This window comes from Gymnoscopelus microlampas, assembly GCF_963454915.1.
Source record: "Gymnoscopelus microlampas genome assembly, chromosome: 5".
Lineage (NCBI taxonomy): Eukaryota > Metazoa > Chordata > Actinopteri > Myctophiformes > Myctophidae > Gymnoscopelus > Gymnoscopelus microlampas.
The window spans coordinates 45534225-45542208 of record NC_139942.1 but is presented as its reverse complement, the minus strand read 5'-3'; positions in this window follow the sequence as shown (position 1 = coordinate 45542208).

The window sequence follows — 7984 nt, the reverse complement described above, 5'->3', positions numbered from 1 at the left end:
CTTTCAAAGGGGAAATTATAGGGATTGATCAATTATTCATCAAAGGAAGGACTGGATCAAAACACTTTACATGTCTCTATTAGACTGGCTTGAGTGGGCGGATTAAGTGTCTAGGCGGCGATGCATTTTCTCTTAAAACAAAGATCAGCATCCCTGTGCGCAGCCACTTTGACAACATAAGTGCCGTGTGGTCGCATTCTGTGTCTGAGGGAAGCTTTACAAATGAGTCGCGAGCCAATTGTCTTACACAAGTGTGTCTTCCCAATGTGAACGTGAGACATTCCAGAGTATAGTGTCGGCTTTGCACGGGCTGAGAGGGACTGAAAAAGCAAATTGTCACGCTGACTTTGCCTCTGCGTTTCAAGGGTATGCGCTGCTCCGCCAGCTTTAAAGCTCCCTGTCTCCACGAACGTGACTGGTGCAATGAAACAAAACAAAAAATGTTGACGCCTTGTTTCAACAAATAAGAAATGACAAATGCATAAATCATGCAGGGTCTGTCGCACAGAGACTTGGGGTTAACAGAGTGTCTGTCTGTTTGATGCTCTGCTGATGAAGACACTTTTTCGTAAGACTTGCATCATTCCAGCCTGCTGGCATACTGAAATGGTCTGGGGCTGCTGGATATTTGCCAGTTGAATTATACTAATGGATTTCTAAAGACATTTATGGCATGAAATTAAAATACTTTTAGGGAATGGTGGAGAAATTATACGGAGTATTCGCCTCTGAATTGACTACAATAACCCTAACGAGCTTCCAAATGCGTTCATGATTAAATGGAATGGAAATGTGTTAATGTTTTGCTAAAAATTCAATAACGCCATTTAGAGCTTTAATCTTGCCTCTGACCTAATGACTCAATTAGTCTGGTCAATATTAAAAGATGCTCTTGCATGCCCAATATACTAACAACAAGGCAACAAGCAAAATAATTCAATCAATAACAAACAAGAATTTCATCTAGAGACTACAACCACTGATATTGCGTTTGACCTCAATATAACGCAGCAGACCTCAGCCTATGTCAAAGGTTTGTTCCTCTTTGAATGAATTGAATGACAATATGGGGGATTTCCAGAGAGTACAGCTTATATTGTGTGTGTGTGTGTGTGTGTGTGTGTGTGTGTGTGTGTGTGTGTGTGTGTGTGTGTGTGTGTGTGTGTGTGTGTGTGTGTGTGTGTGTGTGTGTGTGTGTGTGTGTGTGTGTAGTGTACGCGTGGCGCGCATACACACACAAATGCGCGCACGCGCTTGCGTGCGTGTGTGTATATATATATATATACTGTATACATACATATTACATACTATGACTTATTGCCATTTTGATGTCAATATTGTTCACATTTTAGTTACATGAGAGATGGAGCACGAAAAGGTCACAACTGAACTCATAAATTTACATTCTCCCCAAAACTTCATTCAATTTTATTTTTCCAATAAGGAACATTTTCAAGAAACTCTTAAAAGGCCAGTATTACACAGACACACTAATCCATCTTCAAGTCAAGCCCATCCAATTATCTATTTAGCCCAATGCGTAATTACTGGTTGGGCTGCCAAGAGTGTGTATTAGTATTCCGTTCACACACATTAAATTGGCCCATAAACAATTAAGAAACCATTAGAGCACCAGCGAGCAATGATTCACCAAATGAGGGGGTGGGGCGGGATGGGGATGTTTTGAAGGCGGAGAGGTGGTGGGTATGGATTTTGGAACGGTGTGTGTGTGTGTGTGTGTGTGTGTGTGTGTGTGTGTGTGTGTGTGTGTGTGTGGGTGCGTGTGCGGGTGCGTGTGCGTGTGCGTGTGCGTGTGTGTGTGTGTCCAGAATAACCTGTCTGTGAAAATGTAATTCAGTCAACCGAGTTCTGAATGAATGAATGAACAGAAACATTATACAAGTAGAATGATTGCTTACCTATTTGCCCTGTAAAAGGTCTGATATTCACTATTATATGTAGTCATATATATGTGTATGTATCTAAAAAAGTATCATACAGTACATGTTCCAAAAATATCTTAACCTCTTAAGCTACTTTGTACTTTGGCTTCCCACGAATAACGACACTTGCTGAGCTTGTAGATCAACTATTTTTGAACATTTTGAACATTTTGAATTTCTTCAAGATTCTTGCTTATGATGACATCCCCAAAACAGGCTGAAAGTGGTCACACCGATCTGAATAGTGTGTGCTTCTTCCAAGAGGTATACTGTATCGCCATTACTTATTCCCTGCCATGTCATGACCTGAAACTCAACTTCAGAGTGTCCGAATTCTATTTCATGTTGCCGTCGAAGGAAGGAAAAAGTCAAAAGGACGTAAAATGTGCAACGCTCCACCGAAGTCAGAGTTATACTTCCCACAGATGACAGAGAGGTCAGCTATGTCACTGTCACTGCGGAGACAGTAGGACCACCTGCCCTTGAAATCCTGTTTAAAGCATTAGCTTCTCTTCTCCAGCGTGACCGAGTCTCCATTGTTTTTCTCCTTAGCCCTTCTTTCATCTGTTGTTTAGCAGCCGGATGGATCACTAACATGAAAGACCATGCTGCCCGCTGCATGGCTTTTTCATCACTGTGGCATCATCTCTTTGGCTACACCTGGCTGGAGAAAAGCCAATGTTGTCAAGTTTAAAACATTAATAAGGGCTGCATAACCTATATGCAGGGTTCGATTTGTAAAGCAAAAAACAGAGGGGAGACAACGTCTTTCTCTACCACTTAAGGCATATATTGTCCTTCATACGACAAATACTGAAAATAGCACACACTACACGCTCCTTTTGGGAAAAAGGAAATGCATAATATTTAGTTCAGTCTGACCAGAAACAGGGATAGAATCATAACCCCACTTGCAATAAAGATGAAAAAAATAAACAAATAAAATCAGCAGTTCCTCCACACAAGGTTGTGTTGTCACCGTGCAGAAACTTGGAATGAATTATAATTTAAATAAACGTTATGCTGCAGACGGTTTTAAACAGTGACTGTTCCAACCCACATGAACTTCCGTTCTGTTTTCTGGATACCAAATATTTAATATAAAAATGTACTCTCCCCTTGCTACACACCACCACTACTGTCGACTGCTCTGCCATCTCATCTCTCTCACACACAGTCACACACCCACACACACACCCGTGCACCCGCACACACACACAGCTTCCTAAAGTAGCCTATCGACACAGAGTCTAAAAGCTCTACTAGCAGCCCCTAGAGTCTGTGCTGTAACTTACACCCAACAGGAAATTGGCACGGGAGGAAAAGCCAAGAGTTTACCAAAATTACTAGGGTTCATCGTACAATCTTAGATTATTAAATAGATTGTGTGAAATGTGGATAATTTGGCATGTGGGTGGCACTAGATTAGACTCCAGTATGCATGCACTAAGCATTTTCATCACAATTCACTGATTTGATATTTGAGATGACTTGGATGTAAGCGAAACTTTTAGCGTATAATGTAAAGGCCATTGGGTTCACCTAAATCACTATAGGCTATCATCTGGGAAGTGTGAAGAAAATCCCACGGCAATGAACCCCATAACGAGTTTACACAATGTTGTTTGGGACCAAAGTGGTGAAGGGACGGTTACACCGCCACATCCACTGAGAATGACACAGTTTTGTCCATTTTGCTGTCTGACCAGAACTCTTACCTTGTAGACTAAAAGTTTATATAACAGGGCAGGGCTCATCAAATGACTTTGACATTGGGCTAAATCCTCAGTGTAATTACTCTTTGAGAAAGGCTCACGCTTTCTTTCTCTCTCTCTCCCACACACACACACACACACACACACACACACACACACACACAAACACACGTAATGGACTGTTTGTGCAACTGCGGTCAGGCAAACACCTGCACTGTCATAAAGCCACTACAGAGAGACAGAGTTGTTTTTTTCCCCCCCTCAAGCTATCAGAACAATGACTCAACTGCCAGTTCAACACTGTCTTTAACCTGTAAATACCAACAGGGCTACAGTATATTTTTTGGCTCTAGCACAACCCCCTTGCATAAATTGTACTGAATATTGCTATTTGGACTATATGCATACAGTATTTGGTTGGTTGCTAACATATTCATCATTCTGCTGAGCGACTGTGTATTCTGAATCTTGTTTGTACATTTATTCATACATATCTTTCTGTATATTCTAATCTACATTCTGTATAGAATGGATCTTGCTGTCTGGCTGGCTGTAGGATAGGTTTGCACTTTATAACATCCGGAGGATCAGACCCTTCAGCAAGGAATCTGCTCGGCTCCTTGTGTCCAGGCTGCTGCAAATCTGTGCTCGCTGGTGTGTCTGCATACTCTCTCTATCCTCTACAACTGATCCAGAAAACTGGTAAATTGTGCATAATCTTTAAACGTAAACATATCATACAGACTACGTTTCCTAGAAGGGAATGCATGATTCAGTCTGACCAGAAATAGGTACAAAACATATCCCCACTGGCAATAGAGATATCAAAAGCAGAGGCATGGATCCTTCCACCCCATCCCCCCAGGTTATCGGACCCCTGCCTCTACCTGCAGGATACAGTCCAGCCCTACAGAACCCAGTGGTTGCATTGAGGCACATTGGACTGGACATGCTGGCCATTCATAGGTACTGCAGCTGGGGCCACTGTACATGAACGAGCGAAAACGGTTTCGACCAATGTACTCGACTCACAAGCTTGCGCACGAGCTTGCGCACGGGGCTGCGCACCTCTGTGACGCAAAACGTGCCACAGAAGTGAGTGACGCACAGAAGTCCCAAATAGGCCTCGCCCAGCACATTTCCAACCCGGAAGAAGGGGTGATTTCGGCCCACGCGCTGGGTGAGAAATTCAGTGCAAGCGGATTGGAGGGGATATCCGGTGTCCTCTCTATTATTTTTAGCGGCGCTAGCCGCTCTATACCTGACTTTGTCCGTGTGCGTCAACGTTCTGATTGGTCAGGTGCGTCAACAAAGTGATTGGTCAAGCTTCACGTGACACATGGCTATAAACACATTATAAACACATATCGATGACAAAATGTATCAAAGGCGCCGCTACCTTCACACAGGGTGTGATTTTTTAACTCTATGCCTACACCCCTTCCCACACACTTCAGTCAAAACACGAAATGTGTCCCTCCCTTCCCTTACCCATAACAACTCGTCAACCCAAGTAACCTAGACTCTTCTCCCTCCATGTCTCCCAAGTTGTGTTCAGAATAGATTTTCTGATTTTACTGATGACTTTCAAAGCCCTGGCTCCCAGTTACATTTTATTTTAGACACGCTTGTACTGTATGAGCCTGAACACAGCCTTAGATCCTCAGACAGCCCTATCTGAAGCCCTATCTCTAGGTCACTGGTTCTCAAACTTTTTCGTGTCAAGGACCCCAAAAATGAAATGTATTTGGTCGCGGACCCCCATCTCAAAATATTGTGTTCCAAACGTTCGCTTTAAAAGATATATATTCAAAGGTTTGCACAAATGTTCACAATTTTTCAAAAAAAGCAGATCTACAAGCTCATAGCGCGGCACTCGGTGCGTCTGCAGTTAGAACTGCAGACTCACCCCCAGTGGTCCGCCAAAATCGAAGACTCACTTTTTCAGACTCCACCTCAGCTCTCAGCACTTCACTAGCAACTGACCTAGATCTGACGAAAATAGGTGATCTACAAGCTCAGAACACGTTGCGTTGTGACACCAGAGCTTGTAGATCAGCTATTTTCACAGAACCTATAACCCAGAATAGGGCCACTAGCAGGGCTCAAGTGTTCAAATCTGATCTCCAGTTTGTTGACATCCAGTAAGTCAGTGTGCCTCAGCTTCCCCAGTGTTATGTGTCCTCTGCAGCACACAGCCCTATCAGTTACGGCACCAAGTGGGGGTCTGTTTTCACTAGATTGTTATCAGTACCCTACCCTGTGGTCCCCTTATCTGCCCCGCAAATACACTTCTTGACCTGTGTGTTCTTAAATGGTCTCTAAACACCAACGCCTGGATGGCCAGGCATCTGTGAAGAGAGAAAGAGAGACAGTGTGTGTGTGTGTGTGTGTGTGTGTGTGTGTGTGTGTGTGTGTGTGTGTGTGTGTGTGTGTGTGTGTGTGTGTGTGTGTGTGTGTGTGTGTGTGTGTGTGTGTGTGTGTCTGCATGCTCTGTGTGCATATGCCATGATAAGAGCATGTGTGGTCTTAAATGGTCTCTCAGAAACCAGTGGTTCTAAAACTGTTTGGGCCCTATTACTTAATCTTTTCATCTACAGCACCCACATGTATATTGTTACTTTTCACTCTAGCACTTTACATTTATGGCACATTTAACAAAATAGCATGATACACCCTCATACTATTACACCATTATAAGGTGATGATGGTGTCATGGTGACCACAAAAGCCAAATGAACACACACACAGTTGAAAGCATACTCTATCTTTTTTATTATTTTATTTTGTGATTTTCAATCTCTTAAAACTATTCTGGATACTTTGTTTTAAAGTGGCTTGCTACTTTGTTGGCATAATATGATTACTGCATTTGACAACATTTCCCTGCAGATCAGGCATACCGCTTCTATGTAGGGGAAGGCGGTAAATGTGTAAATCCTTCCTCCGAGATATGTTTTAGGAAAACTTGAGAGAATATCAGCTTCGGTTAGAACTGATTGAAATGTATACTTGACATTTAAATGTAAAATAATTTTCCCTTGACACTAGGGTGCGGACTTACTAGGGTTATAAATATTGATCAATTCCAAATATTATCAAAGTATTCAGCGGCACCCCTGGACTGGCATCACGACACCCTAGGGGGGGGCATGGCACCCACTTTGAAAAGCCCTGCTCTAAGTACTTCAGGACGGTTAAGCTTCACTGAAAAAGAAAATGTATTTTTTTTTTAAGTCCTAATTATTTGTGTGTGTGTGTGTGGGTGCATGCCTGTGTGTATGTGCGACACATTGAAAAAGTTGCCGTGAAACTAATTTCATGAACATCATTTACCTCAAAGTTGGATCATGAAGACCTATTGATAAAAGTATACTTTACTTTTAACACATTTTTCATACAGGCAGCTCTCTCTCTCTCTCCCTCTCCCCCTCCCTCTCCCTCCCTGTCCATGTTCGTTGCACTAGGTCCCCTGGAGACAGCAGAGACATCTCCTAAAGAACACCTGCCCTTGCCAGAGTGCTTGACCTATTTCCACTGTGCTTCCTGCCTCTGTCCATATCCCTCTCTGTACTGCAGAGGCTACAGGGAAATGGCTAATCCCATTGACTCCAACAGAGCTTGATGTAATGCACCTGTGATCTGGTTATCTGCTCCCTATCTCTGGCAGCTTCCTTGTGGATAGAGCGACTGTTCCCCAACTGGAAGGTGACAGGTTTGACATGTAGGCTAGGGGCTACAGTATATCACCCTGAAAGATCCTCATAAGTTAGACACCAAACCTGTCTCTGTGTGCGTATCTACATTAACGACTTTCAACCTGACTTTCATCCCTATTTCGGGCATGTCGTTCAGGTGAAAAGTTTCAAAAGATATTTCAAAACATTTGGAAAATAGCAGATCTACAAGCCCATGTCATGACACATTTGTGCTAGCTGATCTTGTATTCACTATTTTGGAAATAGGGCTTAAGTGGTTAAGAAAGTTAAAACATGATTTTGTTACTGTATAAGCAACTTTGTCTCCTACATACTGTATAGGACCAGTTAATTAAATTACCAAATTAAATGTGGTGTGGATTCTACTGGCTACTGTGATGCTGTTATTTTATTGCCGGTTGTCAGATTCGTCTTGTCTTGGTTTCTTGGTTGTTTTATGTTATGTGTTTGTATTTAAACAGCTTTTACTATATTTGTGTAATGATCCTGATGAAGGCCACATGGAGACACAAATTGGTTTGAAATAAATGGTGCTACAAGTGTGGCTGGAATCCTTTGCTTTTAAGTCTTCCTAATTATTCCATGGCTCTAGTTAGCAGGTGGAGTT